Source organism: Bos grunniens, chromosome 15, assembly GCF_055505025.1.
Source record: "Bos grunniens cultivar Pamir isolate PY7600 chromosome 15, Bosgru_T2T1.0, whole genome shotgun sequence".
Lineage (NCBI taxonomy): Eukaryota > Metazoa > Chordata > Mammalia > Artiodactyla > Bovidae > Bos > Bos grunniens.
The window spans coordinates 68,113,187-68,136,583 of NC_141179.1; the positions used below are offsets into that span (position 1 = coordinate 68,113,187).

General features: G+C 38.2%; 1 long non-coding RNA gene across 2 annotated transcripts in view; it reads left to right on the forward strand.

The window, feature by feature from the left end:
* The window catches only part of LOC147358439 (uncharacterized), a 149,385-nt gene extending 126,281 nt beyond the window's left edge, over positions 1 to 23,104 (forward strand). For both annotated transcript variants that reach the window (XR_015142263.1, XR_015142264.1), the window contains one exon: positions 22,701 to 23,104. This is a non-coding gene — a long non-coding RNA (uncharacterized LOC147358439). The remainder of the gene's footprint in view (positions 1 to 22,700) is intronic.
* Positions 23,105 to 23,397: the final 293 nt, after the last annotated feature.

The following is a 23,397-nucleotide window of genomic DNA, read 5'->3' on the forward strand; positions in this document are numbered from 1 at the left end:
TGTTTTTGCAACTTTTCTGTATATGTAACATTTTAAAAAATTTAAATGTTTAAAATGCAGAAAATAAAATACATTAATAGTGAAAACTATAGTAAATTTTATCAAGAAGCAAGAGATCTGCATTCTATGGCTCTTCTTTAGCTCTCTTACTAGCGTTATTACCTTGAGCAAATGGTTAAAATCTATAAATTGTAGGTGTTTCCAGTATGAAAACAGGTGGCAATAATATCTAACCAATTCAAAGGTCTGGTTCTAGGCCAGATAACCTTGTAAGGTTGCTCTGATAAATAATCACCTGCCTATGTATGTATATATCTACCATATATCTGTCTCTAGATACCCATCTGAAACATATACACATACATTCACAAAGCTTTCTGTTAATATTCAAATCAAACTTGAACTTTGGTTTTTAACTGTAGAGTGTAAAATGGATATTTCAGAGCCATGAGAATGAGTTTCACTGGCCAAAAGGATTTAGCATTCCATTATTAAGCCATCACCCTGTTTGGGTTTTTCAGGCAGATGAAAGATTATGAGGTTGTACTCATAATGAAGATGAGACTATGTACCTAATGTTCTAGAACTGCTATTAGAAAATGCAAGTATATCACTGTTCAGTTCTGCCGAGCTATTTTCCCTTGTAACTACTCTTGTAAGAAACTTAGAGTAAAATGTAAGAAACTTAGAGTATCTACTCCCAAAGTCCACATAAGAGGTGCTGGCATTTGGTCAACACATTATGAATCAGTATAATACTGAGGTATTATATAGATCAATGCTTTTAATGCCTGAAGGAGATTTTAAGGATAAAAAGCCAGGATTCAGGTATAACAGTGGAGGTTGGTTTTAAATAGTGAGATCATCCAGATCTAACCGAGTTTCTTGGAAGTGCTCTCAATAAGAGCTTACCAAGTATTGCATGTCACCATATTGCAAAAAACATTTAAAAGTTGTATGTTTCTGGATTGTGGCCAAAATACTAATTTTAATTTGATTGACTGCAAGGAGATAGCCCAGATACAGATGGAAAATAAACAGGGCTGCTTTTTCAACAGCAGAGGAGTAGATTTCCATGCAAATTGGCAGTTGGCAGTGCCAAGTGCAGTTGTAGCCTTGATAGTGTAGGCAGTGAGGATTTTTGCATGCCATAAAAATATTCATTTTGGCTGTGGCTTCTGAGATTCTGAGCAGTTTCGTATCCATGAGGTAAGCTGTTTCTCCACTCTGTTCTACAAGGAAAATATAAGAAACGATGTCTGTATTGGAATAGTTATATTTTACTTCTTAATTTGCCCTTGGAGTTCCTGAGTTTATATGTTATTTCTCTTCCTTGGCCCTGGCATTACTGTTTTTCCTCCTTAGCTTTGAAAAGACTTAATTATTATGATCTTTTATGCTTCTTCTGTTCTTCTGTATATTTCATGGTATGATTCTAATGTTGTTCCTTTAGTTGAAGTCAGAAATGATGTTTTACTGTTTATAAGGAATCAGAGAAACATAGGATCAAACTCACTCAGTATAGCATTAGGAGATCATCCCTAAGAGCTTATATATATATATATATATATATATATATATATATATATATATATATATGTATAAATAAGAATCTATATCTATATCTATATAAGAATCATTTTCTCTTTGAAATATAAATTGAGAAGGCAGAGCTTTCTATGAAACTTTACTGCATTCCCCACCTACCCATCTCTATTTTTGGCTTTCAGTACTACTAATAGAAGTTCACCCATCTTTCACAGTAACATGATCAAGGAATTACCTTATATTTCCCAAATAGTCAGCTGGGTGATAAAGGTTTCTTAGAGAACACATTAAGTTAGTGTGTTTTAAAGCATTTGGAGATAATCCAAAACTAGGGCAGGAATCTCCAAAAGGAAGTAGCCACAAAGAACAAAGAGGATCTCAACATCACTGATGCACTCACTGAGATGCACATGCAAATTACAGTGATATCTTACAGTTTCTGATGTGGTTGCCCTGCTAGAAATCAGGTCTGGGCCACACCCCTGTGGATAGGGGGGAAGTATTGCCAGAGAGAAGGACATATTTCTGATGTTAGTCATTTTGGCAAGAGACCGATCCTAAGACAGAAAATAGAGATTTGGAAGGAAAGTCTCGAACAGGAGAGAGAAAGAGTACTTTGAGAGCAAGCCTTTCTTGGATGTGGATTTTAAGGATTTATGACATTCAAGGATGAGCTCTGGCTGGTGGGGAAAGATGGGTCTCTGCCGTATAGAATTTACTGTGAACTGGACCTCATGAGAGTGGGTTGGGCCAAGTGGGCTCCTGGGAGAAGCACCGTCTTATTGTTAGGTCAGTTAGGTATATTTGCCTTTCTGGAATTTTCTCCATCAGCCTAAATCACTAGTAAAGTCTGGTTTAAATGTGAAAGCTCAGCCAACTATGACATTGAAATCGAAGGAAATCATCAGTTAATGCTGGGGAAGATGAACACCAGAGATAATGATCTTGTCCCTAGGCAAGAGTAGGGACTTGCTATCTGAAGATTTTCTTTTAGTTGCCATCCTTGGAGGATAAGGATTTGATTCTGTCTAAGGTAGCTATAGGTGTTTTTTTTTTTTTTTTTTTTTTAAGGTGAATTAGAAACTCTTAGTACTAAAAATGAAATAGTTTTAACAGCAGTTTGGACCATCTGAGTTCCTTCTCAATACACCCCAAAAGGACTTTTTTCCCCCACTCTGTGTGATGAATTATGACCCAACTTCATCAGCTCCTCTCAATTATTTATATTTCATTCTCTTTCAGTTCTTTAATTTCTTGTTAGGATAGGTGATGCATTGGCTTCTTGGAGATTAGTCTAATTAGGATAATTAACATTCTTTCATTCTCAAGTTTTATTCAGGGACTTAATCTGGTATCTTGTCTCTGCTCTCTCCTTTCCTGTTTGTATAGAAAATGCAGAAAATAATGATTCATTTACTAGTTCACTAACATTTTTCTCATTGTTTGTCTTCTGATATGCAGAAAGCAACTGACAGAGACCAGTCTTAGAACCATTAATAATTACATAGTTTAACATTTTGCAACGGTGTGCTAGAACTGACTGGCCCACAAGGCCTGGCTGATAAATATTCAGGAATGACATGCTACTGCTACTGCTAAGTCACTTCAGTCGTGTCTGACTCTGTGCGACCCCATAGACGGCAGCCCACCAGGCTCCCCCGTCCCTGGGATTCTCCAGGCAAGAATACTGGAGTGGGTTGCCATTTCCTTTTCCAGTGCGTGAAAGTGAAAAGTAAAAGTGAAGTTGCTCAGTCATGTCTGACTCTTCGTGACCCCATGGACTGCAGCCTACCAGGCTTCTCCGTTCATGGGATTTTCCAGGCAAGAGTACTGGAGTGGGTTGCCATTGCCTTCTCCAGGAATGACATGAGCTGGGTGTTAAACTATTAAAAAGTTGAACTTGGCCATGGGAGGAGTGTTTACATCAGCATGGAAACTGGGAATTACTATAAATCAGAGATTCTCTTCCTCCTCCATTTTTCCTGCTAGCTGGCCTACCAAAACATCATCAGGTTAGGTCGTTGGCATCATAAATGTGAGAAAAAATGCTTCATTATATTTTTAAGCGGATCAATTTTCAAAAGTAGGTGATTGTTAGAGGAAAAATTTCAACTTTTTAATGTATGGAATATAAGTAAACGATGTTTGTTTGTTTTCAAATATATCTCTGCGAGAAAAGGGTTTATATCCAAAGACAATGAAAAAGCAGCCAAGAGTAGGACATAGTAGGGGATAAATTCTGAAAAAAAAATTTATATTTGTCCCTAAAAATGAATTTGTGTGTGATGTTTATTATATAAGCAAATGTGCTATTTGGGTACTCAAGTTGAAAACTAGCCCCAGGGAATGGAATATATAGGACTAGTTAGCTGGCATCCTACCTTTCTGGAGGTAATAGGCCAGAAAGTCTCTGGCATTGGCCTTGTTGGTTACCATTAACAAACTCTGAGGCTTACTGGATGTATTTGTAGTTCACCTGTTTTCAGCAGTGGGCACTTTCCAATGGTGCTATAAGAAATTACCACAAACCTGGTAGCATTAAATAACAAACATTTATTCTCTTAATCTGGAGGTCACAAGTTCAAGATCAATTTTACTGGGTCACTGTCAAGGTGTCAACAGGACTGTGCTCCCTCCAGAGGCTCCAGGGAAGAATTAATTTTCTTACCTTTCCTAGTTTCTAGAACTACAAGTTTGGTCATGGTTCTTTCCTCTATCTTCAAAGCCATCCATATAACATCTTGCTTCATTTCATGTGCCTTCTGCCTTGCTGGTCAGTCTTCTTCTGCCTCACTCTTAAAAGGTCATACATGGTTACATTTAGAACCCACCCAGATAACCCAGGACTATCTCCCCATCCCAAGATTCTCAACTTAATCACATCTGCAGTCTCTTTTCATGTATAAGGTAATATTTGAAGGTTCTGAGGCTTAGGATGTAGATGCATTTGGAAATCAATATTCAGTCTGTCACAGGCCTTTCAGAGTGTGAAAAGACAGCATGATATGCCTCCTTAGAGAACTTTGGGGTGAGTAGGAATCTCATTTGGGAAGTCTAGTTTGCCTTGTGTGTGTTATGTTAGTCGCTCAGTCGTGTCCAACTCTTTTCAAGCACATGGACTCTAGCCAGGCTCCTCTGTCCATGGGATTCTCCAGGCAAGAATGCTGGAGTGGGTGACCATTCCCTCCTCCAGGGAATCTTCCCAACCCAGGGATCAAACCCAGGTCTCCCGCATTGTAGGTGTACTCTTTACCATCTGAGCTATCTATCGGGAAGCCCCTAGTTTGCCTTAGATATTAAATATATACATATATATTTAATTATGTGGGATCTTTAGTTGCAGCATGTGGGATCTAGATCCATGACCATGGATCAAACCTGGACCCTCTGCATTAGGAGTGCAATCTTACCCACTGGACCACCAGAGAAGTCCTAGTTTGCCTTGAAATTTTAAACTTTGGTTTCTTTCCTCCGCTTCTGTCTACGTATCCTACTTGCAGAGCACAGGAGCTAAACCATAGTGAGCCCAGACATATTTTCCCTACCCCATGTGAAATACTACGGGAACCAGGCAGGAAAAAACAAACAAACAAACAAACTTAGTTGCTTGCTAAGGAAGAATTTGTACCTGGAAGATAAGAATTTGAATGCAGTAGAGTAATTTATTTCACAAGACTCACTCAGGAACTTCACCTGGATGTGCTCCATCAGTCATCAGACCTACCTAAGCCCAGCATTCTCCTCCTTGAACAGCTCACCTAAAGTCATCTAGGCCATGACCTGAAACCATATAAATATCATTTACTAATTTCTTCTTTGTGAATAACTTCTAAGATTCTGTCTAGTGTTTTTTCTTTTACAGTAAGGCTAATGAATTCTTCTTCATGAACAGGTTTTCTGGTGGTCTTTTGAGGAGTCCCACCAACATGAACCCTTGAAATTTTATAGATACCTTTCATGTAGCACTGTGGACAATTTCCTCAGGTACTGTCTTAATCCTCAAGGGTACCTTTCACTATGAGGGTAATAAAGATAGTAGAGGTTATTTCTATAAGCTATCTCTTTTTACACAAAGGATAAATAATCAAACAATTAGCAACTGAGAGAGATCTTTGCTTGGTTTAGAAGATGTCAGGGGCAATAAATGAATTTTTTTTCTTTAAATTTTATTTTATTTTTAAACTTTACAATATTGTATTAGTTTTGCCAAATATCAAAATGAATCCGCCACAGGTTTACATGTGTTCCCCATCCTGAACCCTCCTTCCTCCTCCCTCCCCATACCATCACTCTGGGTCGTCCCAGTGCACCAGTCCCAAGCATCCAGTATCGTGCATCGAACCTGGACTGGCGACCCATTTCATACATGATATTATACATGTTTCAATGCCATTCTCCCAAATCTTCCAACCCTCTCCCTCTCCCACAGAGTCCATAAGACTGTTCTATACATCAGTGTCTCTTTTGCTGTCTCATACACAGGGTTATTGTTACCATCTTTCTAAATTTCATATATATGCGTTAGTATACTGTATTGGTGTTTTTCTTTCTGGCTTACTTCACTCTGTATAATAGGCTCCAGTTTCATCCACCTCATTAGAACTGATTCAAATGTATTCTTTTTAATGGCTGAGTACTACTCCATTGTGTATATGTACCACTGCTTTCTTATCCATTCATCTGCTGATGGACATCTAGGTTGCTTCCATGTCCTGGCTATTATAAACAGTGCTGTGATGAACATTGGGGTACACGTGTCTCTTTCCCTTCTGGTTTCCTCAGTGTGTATGCCCAGCAGTGGGATTGCTGGATCATAAGGCAGTTCTATTTCCAGTTTTTTAAGGAATCTCCACACTGTTCTCCATAGTGGCTGTACTAGTTTGCATTCCCACCAACAGTGTAAGAAGGTTCCATTTTCTCCACACCCTCTCCAGCATTTATTGCTTGTAGACTTTTGGATCGCAGCCATTCTGACTGGCGTGAAATGGTACTTCATAGTGGTCTTGATTTGCATTTTTCTGATAATGAGTGATGTTGAGCATCTTTTCATGTGTTTGTTAGCCATCTGTATGTCTTCTTTGGAGAAATGTCTATTTAGTTCTTTGGCCCATTTTTTGACTGGGTCATTTATTTTTCTGGAGTTGAGCTGTAAGAGTTGCTTGTATATTTTTGAGATTAGTTGTTTGTCAGTTGCTTCATTTGCTATTATTTTCTCCCATTCTGAAGGCTGCCTTTTCACCTTGCTAATAGTTTCCTTTGTTGTGCAGAAGCTTTTAAGGTTAATTAGGTCCCATTTGTTTATTTTTGCTTTTATTTCCAATATTCTGGGAGGTGGGTCATAGAGGATCCTGCTGTGATGTATGTCGGAGAGTGTTTTGCCTATGTTCTCCTCTAGGAGTTTTATAGTTTCTGGTCTTATGTTGAGATCTTTAATCCATTTTGAGTTTATTTTTGTATATGGTGTTAGAAAGTGTTCTAGTTTCATTCTTTTACAAGTGGTTGACCAGTTTTCCCAGCACCACTTGTTAAAGGGATTGTCTTTAATCCATTGTATATTCTTGCCTCCTTTGTCAAAGATAAGGTGTCCATATGTGCGTGGATTTATCCCTGGGCTTTCTATTTTGTTCCATTGATCAGTATTTCTGTCTTTGTGCCAGTACCATACTGTCTTGATAACTTTGGCTTTTTAGTAGAGCCTGAAGTCAGGTAGGTTGATTCCTCCAGTTCCCTTCTTCTTTCTCAAGATAGCTTTGGCTATTCGAGGTTTTTTGTATTTCCATACAAATTGTGAAATTATTTGCCATAGCTCTGTGAAGAATATCATTGGTAGCCCGATAGGGATTGCATTGAATCCATAAATTGCTTTAGGTAGTATACTCATTTTCACTATATTGATTCTTCCAATTCATGAACATGGTATATTTCTCCATCTATTAGTGTCCTCTTTGATTTCTTTCACCAGTGTTTTATAGTTTTCTATATATAGGTCTTTAGTTTCTTTAGGTAGATATATTCCTAAGTATTTTATTCTTTCCGTTGCAATGGTGAATGGAATTGTTTCCTTAATTTCTCTTTCAGTTTTCTCATTATTAGTGTATAGGAATGCAAGGGATTTCTCTGTGTTGATTTTATATCCTGCAACTTTACTATAATCATTGATTAGTTCTAGTAATTTTCTTGTGGAGTCTTTAGGGTTTTCTATGTAGAGGATCATGTCATCTGCAAATAGTGAGAGTTTTACTTCCTCTTTTCCAATTTGGATTCCTTTTATTTCTTTTTCTGCTCTGATTGCTGTGGCCAAAACTTCCAAAACTATGTTGAATAGTAATGGTGAAAGTGGGCACCCTTGTCTTGTTCCTGACTTTAGAGGAAATGCTTTCAATTTTTCACCATTGAGGATAATGTTTGCTGTGGGTTTGTCATATATAGCTTTTATTATGTTGAGGTATGTTCCTTCTATTCCTGCTTTCTGGAGAGTTTTTATCATAAATGGATGTTGAATTTTGTCAAAGGCTTTCTCTGCATCTATTGAGATAATCATATGGTTTTTATTTTTCAATTTGTTAATGTGGTGTATTACATTGATTGATTTGCGGATATTGATTTGCAGATATCCCATCCCTGGGATAAAGCCCACTTGGTTATGGAGTATGATCTTTTTAATGTGTTGTTGGATTCTGATTGCTAGAATTTTGTTAAGGATTTTTGCATCTATGTTCATCAGTGATATTGGCCTGTAGTTTTCTTTTTTTGTGGGATCTTTGTCAGGTGTTGGTATAAGGGTGATGGTGGCCTCATAGAATGAGTTTGGAAGTTTACCTTCCTCTGCAATTTTCTGGAAGAGTTTGAGTAGAATAGGTATTAGCTCTTCTCTAAATTTTTGGTAGAATTCAGCTGTGAAGCCGTCTGGACCTGGGCTTTTGTTTGCTGGAAGATTTCTGATTACAGTTTCAATTTCCGTGCTTGTGATGGATCTGTTAAGATTTTCTTTCTTCCTGGTCCAGTTTTGGAAAGTTGTACTTTTCTAAGAATTTGTCCATTTTTTCCATGCTGTCCATTTTATTGGCAAATAATTGCTGATAGTAGACTCTTATGATCCTTTGTATTTCTGTGTTGTCTGTTGTGATCTCTCCATTTTCATTTCTAATTTTATTGATTTGATTTTTCTCCCTTTGTTTCTTGATGAGTCTGGCTAATGGTTTGTCAATTTTATTTATCCTTTCAAAGAACTAGCTTTTGGCTTTGTTGATTTTTGCTACGGTCTCTTTTGTTTCTTTTGCATTTATTTCTGCCCTAATTTTTAAGATTTCTTTCCTTCTACTAACCCTGGGGTTCTTCATTTCTTCCTTTTCTAGTTGCTTTAGGTGTAGAGTTAGATTATTTATTTGACTTGTTTCTTGTTTCTTGAGGTATGCCTGTATTGCTATGAACTTTCCCCTTAGGACTGCTTTTAAAGTGTCCCACAGGTTTTGGGTTGTTGTGTTTTCATTTTCATTAGTTTCTATGCAAATTTTGATTTCTTTTTTGATTTCTTCTGTGATTTGTTGGTTATTCAGCAGCGTGTTGTTCAGCCTCCATATGTTGGAATTTTTAATAGTTTTTCTCCTGTAATTGAGATCTAATCTTACTGCATTGTGGTCAGAAAAGATGCTTGGAATGATTTCTATTTTTTTGAATTTACCAAGGCTAGATTTATGGCCCAGGATGTGATCTATCCTGGAGAAGGTTCCATGTGTGCTTGAGAAAAAGGTGAAATTCATTGTTTGGGGATGAAATGTCCTATAGATATCACTTAGGTCTAACTGGTCTATTGTATCATTTAAAGTTTGTGTTTCCTTGTTAATTTTCTGTTTAGTTGATCTATCCATAGGTGTGAGTGGGGTATTAAAGTCTCCCACTATTATTGTGTTATTGTTAATTTCTCCTTTCATACTTGTTAGCATTTGTCTTACATATTGCGGTGCTCCCGTGTTGGGTGCATATATATTTATAATTGTTATATCTTCTTCCTGGATTGATCCTTTGATCATTATGTAGTGACCATCTTTGTCTCTTTCCACAGCCTTTGTTTTAAAGTCTATTTTATCTGATATGAGTATTGCTACTCCTGCTTTCTTTTGGTCCCTATTTGCATGGAAAATCTTTTTCCAGCCCTTCACTTTCAGTCTGCATGTGTCCCCTGTTTTGAGATGGGTCTCTTGTAGACAACATATGTAGGGGGTCTTGTTTTTGTATCCATTCGGCCAGTCTTTGTCTTTTGGTTGGGGCATTCAACCCATTTACATTTAAGGTAATTACTGATAAGTATGATCCCGTTGCCATTTACTTTATTGTTTGGGGTTCAAATTTATACACCGTTTTTGTGTTTCCTGCCTAGAGAATATCCTTTAGTATTTGTTGGAGAGCTGGTTTGGTGGTGCTGAATTCTCTCAGCTTTTGCTTGTCTGAAAACTTTTGATTTCTCCTTCATATTTAAATGAGATCCTTCCTGCGTGCAATAATCTGGGCTGTAGGTTATTTTCTTTCATCATTTTAAGTATGTCTTGCCATTCCCTCGTGGCTTGAAGAGTTTCTATTGACAGATCAGCTGTTATCCTTATGGGAATTCCCTTGTGTGTTATTTGTTGTTTTTCCCTTGCTGCTTTTAATATTTGTTCTTTGTGTTTGATCTTTGTTAATTTGATTAATATGTGTCTTGGGGTGTTTCACCTTGGGTTTATCCTGTTTGGGACTCTCTGGGTTTCTTGGACTTGGGTGATTATTTCCTTCCCCATTTTAGGGAAGTTTTCAACTATTATCTCCTCAAGTATTTTCTCATGGTCTTTCTTTTTGTCTTCTTCTTCTGGGACCCCTATGATTCGAATGTTGTAGTGTTTAATATTGTCCTGGAGGTCTCTGAGATTGTCCTCATTTCTTTTAATTTGTTTTTCTTTTATCCTCTTTGATTCATTTATTTCTGCCATTCTAATTCACTAATCCTATCTTCTACCTCTGTTATTCTACTATTTGTTGCCTCCAGAGTGTTTTTAATTTCATTTATTGCATTATTCATTATATATTGACTCTTTTTTATTTCTTCTAGGTCCTCGTTAAACCTTTCTTGCATCTTCTCAATCTTTGTCTCCAGGCTATTTATCTGTGATTCCATTTTGATTTCAAGATTTTGGATCAATTTCACTATCATTATTTGGAATTCTTTATCAGGTAGATTCCCTATCTCTTCCTCTTTTGTTTGGTTTGGTGGGCATTTATCCTGTTCCTTTATCTGCTGGGTATTCCTCTGTCTCTTCATCTTGTTTAAATTGCTGAGTTTGGGGTGTCCTTTCTGTATTCTGGCAGTTTGTGGAGTTCTCTTTATTGTGGCATTTCCTCACTGTGTGTGGGTTTGTACAGGTGGCTTGTCAAGGTTTCTTGGTTAGGTAAGCTTGTATTGGTGTTATGTTGGGTGGAGCTGTTTTTATTCTCTCTGGAGTGCAATGAAATGTCCAGTAATGAGTTATGAGATGTCTATGGTTTTGGGGTGACTTTGAGCAGCCTGTATCTTGGAGCTCAGGGCTGTGTTCCTTTGTTGCTGGAGAATTTGCTTGATATGTCTTGCCCTGGAACTTGTTGGCCCTTGTGTGGTGCTTGGTTTCAATGTAGGTATGGAGGCGTATGATGAGCTCCTGTCAATTAATGATCCCTGGAGTAAGGAGTTCCCTGGAGTCAGGGTTTGGACTTAAGCCTCCTGCTTCCAGTTATCGGTCTTATTTTTACAGTAGTTTCAAAAACTTCTCCTTCTATACAGCACCATTGATAAAACATCTACGTTAAAGATGAAAAGTTTCTCTACTGTGAGGGTCACCCAGAGAGGTTCACAGCGTTACATGGAGAAGAGAAGAGGGAGGAGGGAGTTAGATGTGACCCGAATGAGATGAGGTGGAATCAATAGAGGAGAGAGCGGGCTAGCCAGTAGTCACTTCCTTATGTGCACTCCACAACTGGACCGCTCAGAGATGTTCACGGAGTTATACAGAGAAGAGAAGAAGGAGGAAGGAGACAGAGGTTGCCAGAAGGATAAAAGTGGGGAATGAAAAGGAGGGAGACAGATCCAGCCAGTAATCAGTTCCCTAAGTGTTCTCCACAGTCTGGAACACACAGAAATTCACAGAGTTGGGTAGAGTAGAGAGGGGTTAGGGAGGAGACACAGGTGACCTGGTGGAGAAAAAGAACGTCCAAAGGGAGAGAGAGCAGTCAAGCCAGTAATCTCGCTCCCTAGTGAAAAATGGGTACTGAAGATTGAGTTCTTAAAGGTACAAAATTGGTAACAAATACATAAAAGCAAAAATTAAAAATCTAGAGTAGAGTTTGGAATTTCAAAAATACAATGTTAAAGAAAAGAAGAAGGAAAAGAAAGAGAGAAAAAACGAACAAACAAAAACAAACAAGGTCGTGAAAATTATAAAGAAAATATAGGTACAAAATTGATAACTAATACCAAAAAGCAAAATTTAAAAATCTAGAGTAGAGTTTGGAATTTCAAAAATACAATGTTAAAAAAAGAAGAAGAAAAAGAAAGAGAGAGAGAAAACAAACAAACAAAAACAAACAAAGTCGCAAAAATTATAAAGAAAATACAGGTACAAAATTGATAACAGATACCAAAAAGCATAAACTAAAAATCTAGAGTAGAGTTTGGAATTTCAGATATACAATGTTATATAAAAGAAGAAGAGAAAGAAACAGAGGGAAAAAAAAGTCACAGAAATTATATAAAAAAAAGAAACTATAGGTACAAAATTGATAACAAATACCAAAAAGCTAAAATTAAAAATCTAGAGTAGAGTTTGGAATTTCAAAAATACAATGTTAAAGAAAAGAAGAAAAAAAAAAAAAACAAGGTCAAAAAAATTATAAAAAAAATATATATGAAGTTTGCTTTAAAAAAAATAGGGTCTTTTTTTTTTTTTCCCAAAATAATAGGTTATAAAAGTGAAAATTGAAGGAATAATAGAGGACTTAAAATTTTTTTAAAAAAATTAAAAGAAAGAATGATTGTAAAAATAGTAAAAATATATCTAGGACTTTCTCTGGTTTTGTTGTGCGTATTGTGGGTTCAGTTCATTTTTGGCTAGTTCCTTGGTCTGACTTATATTTCTCAAGATCTATAGGCCCCTTCCTATGTAGTCGGTACTAACCACAGGGTTTTAATCTACTGCCTGTAGCTTCCAAGGCGGTTCCGTCTGTTATAGCTTCTTCTGTTTGCTGGTCTCTTCAGTGTCTGGTTTCCGCCCTGACACAAAGGGGACAGTGGAAGACACTTTTTTTTTTTTTTTAGGCTCACTTGTTCAGTCGCGCTGTGGGGAGGGAGGGAGGGATGCTCCAAACAAATAACACTGGCGTGTGCTCGCAGTGCCTCAGCCACACTGGGTCTGCCCCCACTCACGGCATGTGTAGCCTCCCTGCCCACTCTGCTCAGGCTCTAGGTTGCTCCGCTGGGAACCATCTGTGGCCGGCCCTGGGCTGCCTGCACCTCCCAGGTCCAAGCTGCTCAGGTTCAGGCACTCGGGTAGTCCTCAGAGGCGCAGACTTGGTTGGGCCTGTGTTTTGTGCCCTTCCCAGGTCCGAGCAGCTCAGGTGATGAGGTGTTTGGCGAGCGCCATTGCTGCGGCTTATCGCCTCCCCGCGGCTCAGTTATCTAGGTGTACAACCGGCACATCTTCTCAGGCAGATGTGGACCGTCCAGACCCCCAAGAAGTCTTAGTTAGCAAAGAAGCCTGCTTACAGTTTTATAGATAATGTCTCTCTGGGGCTGCGATTGCCCACTTAAGGCTCTGGCTGCCTGTCACCAGAGGGGGATGGTGGTCTGCAGCCGGCTATCTCTGTTCAGTCCTTTGTTCCGTGCGCGGGCCTGGCGGTGTCTTAGGTTAGGGCTGGCTTTTCACGTGGTAGATATCCCACAGTCTGGTTTGCTAGCCCAGATTATTTCACTCAGACAGCACTCAGGGTATTCAGGCCAGGTCCTTACTCTAAGCGATGCAGCCCGCGCTGCGCCTCCCTGCCCAGCCCCTGCTTGCTAGTGGCGTGTGCAGGCATCTGCGCTGCTTCTCCGCTGGGGGAGTTACCATAGGGCTCACAATCTGCGGGTTTTAATTGTTTATTTATTTTTCCTCCCTGTTATGTTGCCCTCTGTGCTTCCAAGGCTCGGCACAGATTCGGCAGTGAGAAGGTTTCCTGGTGTTTGGAAACTTCTCTCTTTTTAAGACTCCCTTCCCGGGATGGAACTCTGTCCCTCCCTCTTTTGTCTCTTTTTTTGTCTTTTATATTTTTTCCTACCTCCTTTCGAAGACTTGGGTTGCTTTTCTGGATGCCTGATGACCTCTGCCGGCATTCAGAAGTTGTTTTGTGGAATTTACTTGGCGTTTAAATGTTCTTTTGATGAATTTGTGGGGGAGAAAGTGTTCTCCCCATCCTACTCCTCCGCAATCTTCGAGGTGGTTCTCCTAAATGAATTTTTTTTAAGTCCTCCCTTAAACCAGTAAGTAAAACAAAACAAAGCCTTTTTTTTTTGGAGGAAGTGTGTTTACTTCAGTTCAAATGGTCTCTGTCTGTGACTTCCGTTCAGTTCAGTTGCTCAATCCTGTCTGAGGCTTTGTGACCCCATGGACCACAGCATGCCAGGCCTATAACTTCTTTGCTAATAGGGTACATCCTCAGCATTTTGAAGAGATGACTCCAGATAGCCAAAAATACGAGCAATTAAAATGTCAGTGTCAGGCAGTAGGCTTGTTTATTAGTTACAAAAATCACTGCAATGCATATCATTCACTCAATTTACAGTTCATATTCTTGCCTGGTGTTTTTTTATAAAATCACCTGATTTCACTCTCCTTACAACCCTATTGGGTAGCTGTTGGAGGTTTAAAGATCCGATAAATCATATCATTCTTACCCAAGAATTCTGAGTCGATTGATCATGTGTGTGTGCTTAGTCCTGTCTGACTGTTTGTGACCCCATGGACTGTAGCCCGCCAGGCTTCTCTGTCCATGGGATTTCCCAGGTAAGACTACTGGAGAGGTTGCCATTTCCTCCTACAAGAAATCTTCCCAACCCAGGAATTGAATCCGTGTCTATGGCATCTCCTGCATTGGCAAGCATGTTTTTTACCACTGTGCCACCTGGAAGGCCCCCCGCCTATTGATCCCTATACAGTTAACGTATATTGAAGGACCTTAACATATTGTCAGCAGAACCGAATCAGGCCTCATGATATTGAAATGTGGTCAAATGAGTTTCCTAATATTTTTATTAAATTAGATTTACAAACCAGGCATGGAGAGAGGAGGAGACTGCTGAGACTCAGGGTGGTCTTGGATCAAATTTTTCCCAAGTTTAGGAATCAGTGAGTCACTCCTCTTTGACTGGGAGAGTAATGTGTGGAGGGGAAATCTGGAAGTGTTATAGAAATAGTGTCCTTATGGAAGTGTTAGCTTCCCCTGGAAACAAGAAGACTGGAAAAATTAGTCCTCTCTAATGTAAATGTTTTCTCTCTTCCCCTTTGTGGATCTTTGGGATGACTCTGGAATATTTAACACTTTAAATGTTAATTGAAAAATGCCAGAAACGATGTCATGAACCTTGAAATGATTTCTGTGTTCCTCCATCTCACCCCTCCTTCCTTCTGCTGTAATTCAAAATTACAAAATTGTTCATATTATAAAACATGAAGTATTTTATAAATGTCAATTAGATCAAATTGATTGATGGTGCTGTTCATTCAACTATGTCCTTACTGATTTTCTGCTTGCTGCGTCTATTAATTACGTTTTTAGAAAAAGAGTTGTTAAATTTCAGCTATAATAGTGGATTTGTCTCTTTCTCCTTGAAGTTCTGTCAGTTTTTGCATCTTGCATTTTGACGTCCTTTTGTTATGTGCGTACACATTAAAGATTGTTAAGTCTTCTGGGAGAGCTGACAGCTTTGTTGTTATGTAATGCCTCTCTTTGCTTTCCTAACTGCTCAGTGGTCAAGAATCCACCTGCTAATGCAGGAGACACAGGTTCAATTCCTGGGTCAGGAAGATACCCTGGAGAAGGAATTGGCAACCCACTCCAGTATTTTTGCCTAGGAAATCCCATGGACAGAGGGGCCTGAAAGGGTACAGTTCATGGTGTTGCAGAGTCAGACACGACTTAGTGACTAAACAACAACACTTCTTTAACCCTGAAAAAAATTTCTTGTCTGAAGTCTACTTTGAAATTAATATAGCTACTCAGATTTTCTTTTGATCAGTTTAGCAAGGTAAACTTTGTCCAATCCTTTACTTCCTTTCTGCAAGTGTGTCATTTTTAAAAAGTTAATTTTTATTAGAGATAGTTGCTTTATAATATTGTCTTAGTTTCTATTATACAGCAAAGTGAATCAGTTATTTGTTGTTATTCAGTCACTGAATCATGTCCAACTCTTTGCAATCCCATGGACTGCAGCATGCCAGTCTTCCCTTCCCTTCAATATTTCCCAGTTTTCTCAGATTCATGTCCATTGTGTCAGTGATGTTATCTAATGACCTCCTCCTCTGTCTTCCCCCTAGTCTTCCTGCCCTCAATCTTTCCCAGCATCAGGGTCTTTTCTGATGAGTTGTCACTTTGCATCGAGTTGCAAAAATATTGGAGCTTCAACTTCACCATCAGTGCTTCTGATGAATATTCAGGGTTGATATCCTTTAGGACTGACTGGTTTGAATCAGTTATACATATACATATATCCCCTCATTCCTATTTCCTTCCCATTTAGGTCCCCACAGAGCATTAAGTAGAGTTCCCTGAACTATACAATAGGTTCTCATTGGTTATTTTATACTTAGAATCAATAGTGTATATATGTCAACCCCAGCCTGTCAGTTCAACCCACTCCTGCTTCCCCCTTGGTATCCATTTATTTTCTTCTCTATGTCTTTGCTTCTATTTCTGTTTTGCAAATAAGTTCAAGTGTATCCTTTTTCTAGATTCCACATACAAGTGATGTTATGCAATATTTGTTTTTCTCTTTCTGACTTACTTGGCTCCATGCAAAAGTCTCTAGGTCCCTTCATGTCTCTGAATATGGCCGTTCATTCCTTTTTATGGCTGAGTAATAGTCCAAGGTTTAAATGTACCATATCTTCTTGATCCACTCCTCTGCTGATGGACATTTAGATTGTTTCTGTGCCCTGGCTATTGTAAATAGGGCTGCTGTGAACACTGAAGTACATGTTTCTCTTTGAAATATTCTCACCCATTTTCATGCTTCAACTCACCTCACTAATATTGGTCTTGGCTATAGGGCTTACTTTATTTGATGGGATGTGGAAGAAGAGAGTGTGTCAGTTATGAACCAAGGCAAGTTTCCACCAGACTTTTTGAGCTTCCTACCTACATCATGAGGAAGGCATATTCTTGATAGACACAGCTTCTTGCATATGGCTTATGAAAAGGATTTTTCAACTTGTTTAATTTTCTCCATATATGCTAGCAGTAGCTCCATTTCCACCCTCCTTAAAGTGGAGTATCTACCACTTACTATACCTACTTATACTGAAAGACAGGTTCACCCACTGTCTGGTCACAGGGATTTGAATCCTGAAATAGTTTACTTGGTATCTGTAGATAATAATAGACCTGTCTCTGTGATATAATTATCTAATTTACATGTGCTTCATTTTCTTAGAGCTTATTTGGAATCACATTTTTAATATGAGGTAAAGATACGTGAAATTAATTTTTGACTTTAACTTTTAAAGTTTCCCTTTCTATGTAAGGAAAAATGACCTTTTAATTATATATATTTATTTTCATATTGGTTTGACAAGAATTCAAATTATTTGCTTCATCTGATATATTACCTGGGATTTGTTAGATAATAAATTAGCCAAAACCTCTTCCTCATTAAGCAGGGTCAGTCAGAATATCAGAGACACTGAAGTTTCTCTTGGATAGAATAGTAAAATCTGGGCAGAGTTTTGGGTGATAAGTGCTCAAGTCCTAATTCATTCGTTGTGAAAGACTTTAGGGTGATCAACGAAACATTTTGCCTTGGTTTTCTTAAATATAAAATAAGTTATTTAACTGGACATTCAGTTAAACCCTGAAATTGTATTAATAGGAAAGTAACCTTGCATTAAAATAGATATGGACCAAAAGCCAAACTGTCCAGAATGCAAAGGATATTAGGAAGTTTATAGAGTGAGAAAAATTGACAGTTCACAATGTGAAGAGAGGAAAGGAATGGCATCAAATGAGATAGTTACTGTAAAAAGAGTCCATTGAAACAAGAACATATGGAGGATAATGTCTGCCATATTCAAACTAGTGCCAGCTTTTTGTGGCTTGTTGGACACTTATCCGTAGACTTTAGAAGGAAAAGGAATACAGCTGTGAAAACCCCCTCTTCACCTTGGCTGAGGAACTCTCCAGGAGAGCAGATGGTTCTGAGTTTCAAGCCATGAATCACTGTCAGGGGATCTCCTCAAACTGCCACAAGCAAGAAGGGTTGACAAACCTCAGTGGGTAATATTTTTATTACTGTTGGTGTCATTCACATCCATGCCCTTGCTGTAATGATCAGGCTTATTATTAATAAAGTTACAAATTGGAAACAAAATGTCAAGAGTCAGTAAAATTATTTTTATTTAATGTCTAATGGATGTTTCAAGACCTTAACATTCCTCTCTCTAATTTAATGTTCATCCCTGAAGAAAGTGAGAGACGAGCCATATCTCTTCATTTATTTTTGTCTGATTTCAAAGCAGACCAATGGATAAATATTTTATATGTTTTGGTGCCTAAAGCTAATTTTTGAGTCACTGATACTAATATTATTTTGTAGAGTGTGATCTGAATTTACTACTTTCTTATTATGTAGGTAGATGAGTGAGAGTTTTATTTTGACCTGGATTATAATGTATTAAATTTTAATGCTGTGGTTCTTATAAGTTATATGCTATTTGGAGGAACCATGGTGAATTAATTTGACTCCATTAGGAAATTTTGGATTAGTGGATTCTTTATCTAAGGTAGAACTAAATCAACTGAGCACTCTCCATTAAAACTCTAAAGATTTGTTGTGTTGAGTGAGCTGTATTTCAATTACTTTAGTTACTTTCGTTAAAGTCACTTTCAACAGCTTTAGCTGAAATTTTACCTAGAATATCTTGGTTTTTACATAGAATGTAATGATTAGAATATGCTTCAATGATCATTTTTAACATTTTCAATTGCAAAATGTCTTGGGCCATTAGGTTTCCAAACCAGAAATCTAATAGAGGACAAACGTGGTCCAATGTAGAGAGTTTTTCATAATGCGGAAAAGTCAGTATGAGATAGATTCCAAGTATCTGTAGTGAAAGAGAAAAGGGCTGTTTCCGAAGCACACCCACTTTTTACTTCTGCAGAATTTAGTCAGAGAGAGCTTCATGATAGTGCTTTGAGGAGCATTACTTTTTCTGACATAAAGTGTGGAGTGATCAGGTGCAGAAATCAGGGGATTTGAGTAAGCCAGACCTTTAAACTATGTGACACATTACAGACTTCTTTAAAGTACTTTCCTCAGCTATAAAATGGAGAGAATAATATGTACATCAGTAGTTTGCAGTGTTATTGTGAGGAAGAAAGCCAGGAAGTTAGAGTCCTTTGGATTTTATCTGGCAAGTGTTGGGCACTCAGTTACAGTAGCCAGTTAGTGTTTTCTTATTGTACTGATTTCTAATTCAACCCTCATCATTTTAATGCCGTGTAATGTGCTCAAGAAAAAATAATGCAGATGTTGAACATATGAAACATGAAAGTAAAGCAAAGAGAACCAGAGTTGGATGAAGTATTTAGAAAACAGGTTTCTGGCTCTGTCACTATTGAATTTTATCACCCTGAGAATCTTCATTTATCCTTTCTGTGTTGTTGTTCGGTTGCTCAGTCACGTCTGATTCTTTGCCACCCCATGGACTACAGCCTGGCTTCCCTGTCCTTCAGCATCTCCTGCAGTGAGGAAATGAAATGAAATTAGTTATCTGAACTATGTGCTGGAGAATATTGACACTAATTATTCCCAGAATTAAAAGTTCCATGACAAAGCAAATCTAGAGGAAAAAAACAAAAGCTTGCTGTATAAGAATCTTTTTGGAAATTACCTTGCTATTTAGCATATTAAAACATAGTTTAACATGGTTTTGGTAAAGAAATGTGTTGATTTTGGTATAACTCAATCTCCCAAATATTTGGCAAGAGCATCCCTTATTCATAGGAAAAAAAAAAATCCTGCTGAGCACTTTCATGTAGCTTAATTTGAAAATGGTATGCAGGATGTTTCCTATGGTTCATTTTAATTCTAATATTTTGTGACTCTATAAGTAATTTCCCTGAAGGAACATGTTGATGGTTTAGGAAGAGTATAACTTTTAAAAATTTATTTTATATGAAAGAATAATTTCTTACTGGACCAGTAGTGGAACATGTTTATGAATTAAGGCTAGCCTTATGAGTGAAATTTTAACAGTTTTTCCATTGATGACATGGGTTTAGAGAGGAAAGTATTCTAACTATCCACTTGTGTTTTAATTTTCCTTCAGTCTGTGAATTAAATTGACCTTGATAGAATTTGCCAATTTATTGCACATTCTCGACTCTTACAAAAATTATTTCTTAAAAAATATGTAGACACAAAAGCTCTCACAATAGCATAGATAACATAGTATATATGGACATAAAGCATATGGAATGTACATGGTCCTGTTAGAGGGTTTAAATTTATTCACTGTGATGACACCATTGCTTTTCCTTAATTTATACCACATGTTCCTTCTTTATTTAGCTTTTAATTCTGTAAAGTGTGCAGATATAAATTGTATGAAGGATGTGAAATATAAGCTATTCCAGTCATGGATATGTGGTGGCCTCAATTTGCTAGAATAATTTTCACCTGTCAGTTTTTCAAATAATGGTAAGACTCTCTTGTTGAGCCTACAGATTCAGTGCATTTGTGGAAGAATTTTTATATGGTCTCTTGCTGTTTCTTCCAGAATGAGAATACTTCTGTGAGGAAAACAGGAGTTATCATCACCGAGATAGGTACAGACTTCCCAAAGGTTCTGTGCATCTCCGAAATTCACCCAGCCTGGGAGTAGCCGTTATTCCTTCCTGATCATATAGGGTATCTGAGGGAAGTCATAACTACTCTCAGGTCGTGGGTTACCTTTGTGTGTATAACACAGTAAGTCCCCTACCTACAAACCTTCAAGCTGTGAACTTTGAAAGATGTGAACACATGTTCGCATGTCCAATTACCCATTAGTTCATGTGTCTGGTGTACATTGTCACGTGCGTGCATCCTCTACCAGCCATTGTGCTTTTGTGAACTTTAGGGAGTAAAGACCTGGAGGAGGGCATGGCAACCCACTCCAGTACTCTTGCCTGGAGAATCCCCATGGACAGAGGAGCCTGGCGGGCTACAGTCCATGGGGTCGCAAAGAGTCGGACACAATTGAGCGACTAAGCACAGCACAGGAAGTTCGGAAGGAAATACAGAAGCAGTGGTGATGTCACTGGTACTACTGTACTCCTAAAGGTAACATACTATAAGATTAAAAATATCTTCTCTTTGTGTGTTTTTAATGTATTATTTGTGTGAAAAGTATTATAAACCTATTAGAGTATAGTATTATATAGCCAGTTGTTAGTTGGGTACCTCGGCTAACTTTGTTGGATCTAACAAATTGGACTTACAAATGTGCTCTCTGAATGGAACATGTTTTTCTGTAGTGAACTTACTATAATGGCTGCCCTCCCCCACAAGCCCCAATATTCTTGATATAGTAGGGGAAAGGAAAGTGACTAGTTGTGGACTATTCCCGGTGGTTCCTCTTCATATCTTTCATCTAATCAGGTATTCATCTGCTTCGATTATGCCTCATAAAAATCTTTTCAGTGTTTCCCCGAGTTCACTCTTGACTCTACCAGTTATAAGCTCTGACACTTTGTTCAGTTTTCTTAACCTCCTTAGATTGCATTTCCTCATCTATAAAATGCCCATGTTGAAGATGTAAACTGTACGGGAGGAGAAGTATGGATGATGGAAAAAAAAAACAGTGAGATATTTGTTAAAATGTTTCTTGTGGAGTTTGGCATAAAAGAAATACGCAGACGATACTTGCTGTCTTTATTATTTTTATTGTTAGTTAAGGTCTTCATTATATTTTGGCTCTTAAATCATCTCTTTGACTCACAATCTCTTCTTCATCTCTCCAATCCTCCATTAAACTTCCAGAATGATCTTTTAAAATTGCAGATCAAACTATATAAGAAATCTGCTGCTCAAAATCCTATAATGGTTCCCAGTTCCTTTTAGGGTGGAGTCTAAACTCAACAGAGGATGAGATGGTTGGATGGCATCACTGACTCCATGGACATGTGTTTGAGTAAGCTCCAGGAGTGATGATGGACCGGGAAGCCTGGTGTTCTGCAGTCCATGGGGTGGCAAAGAGTAGGACACAACTGAGAGACTAAACTGAACTAAATAAACTCTATAGCATGACAGACTATGTCCTTTCGGACCCCTTGTTCAACACCAAGCTCCAGCTAAACCACTTGCAGTTACATTTTTGTGCTTCCATAGATTAGCACGTGATTTTTCCTTTGTCTTGAATGTATAAGTGACTGTGTTCTATGTCTGCCCTTCACACTGCCACACCCTGTCTTTCAAGACCAACTATTGGATCACTGAGTAGCATTCACCCTTCCTCCTTGTCAGGACTACTTCTTCCATCATAGTGCCTCCTGAATTGTACTACATTTACGGGGGTTCACCTCCTTTACTCTCTCCTGTGCTCCCAGAGGAAAGGCAGTGATTCTTATTCTCCCCTGTGTCGCAGTATCAGAGATGATACTTGATAGATATTTGGTGAGTGACTGACTGAATGGGAATTACTGAACTGGCCAAAAAGTTTGTTCAGATTTTTCCATGAGGATACAGAAAAACCTGAATGAACTTTTTTGGCCAACCCAATATTATGGAACACTGTGCACTTTCCCTCCTAGTCTCCAAAACATTAATGCATCCAAAGCACTACATGTTTGGCAAATAGTAGGCACTCAGTGAATAACTTTGAATTAACTAATTTGTTTATATACCTACTTTTGATCTGCAGAGTTTTAATAGAAGGAAATTAGAATAACTTGAAGAAAGCTGAGCACTGAAGAGTTGATGCTTTTGAACTGTGGGGTTGGAGAAGACTCTTGAGAGTCCCTTGGACTGCAAGGAGACCTAACCAGTCCATTCTAAAGGAGATCAGTCCTGGGTATTCTTTGGAAGGAATGATGCTAAAGCTGAAATTCCAGGACTTTGGCCACCTCATGCAAAGAATTGACTCATTGGAAAAGACTCTGATGCTGGGAGGGATTTGGGGCAGGAGGAAAAGGGGACAACAGAGGACGAGATGGCTGGATGGCATCACTGACTCGAGGGACATGAGTCTGAGTGAACTCCGGGAGTTGGTGATGGACAGGGAGGCCTGGCATGCTGCGATTCATGGGGTTGAAAAGAGTTGGACATGACTGAGCGACTGAACTGAACCAAAAGATGTGGTGGTATGACTGAGTTAAACACAGAAGGCTGGAAAGTAGAATAAAGTCACTTACTACTATCGTTTGAGTTCTCCTATTCTTCCCACATTTTATCTGGTTTTTTTAGATATCATAATTTAGAGGTTCACAATTCATAATTACTTAAATATATGAAGTGTACTTGCCATTCTTTGAAAAGGTTAGTGCTATCACAGGATGTGTAAATCTTCTTTTATGAAAACGATGACAAGCAAAATTATGATTCAAGTCAAGGTTTTATAA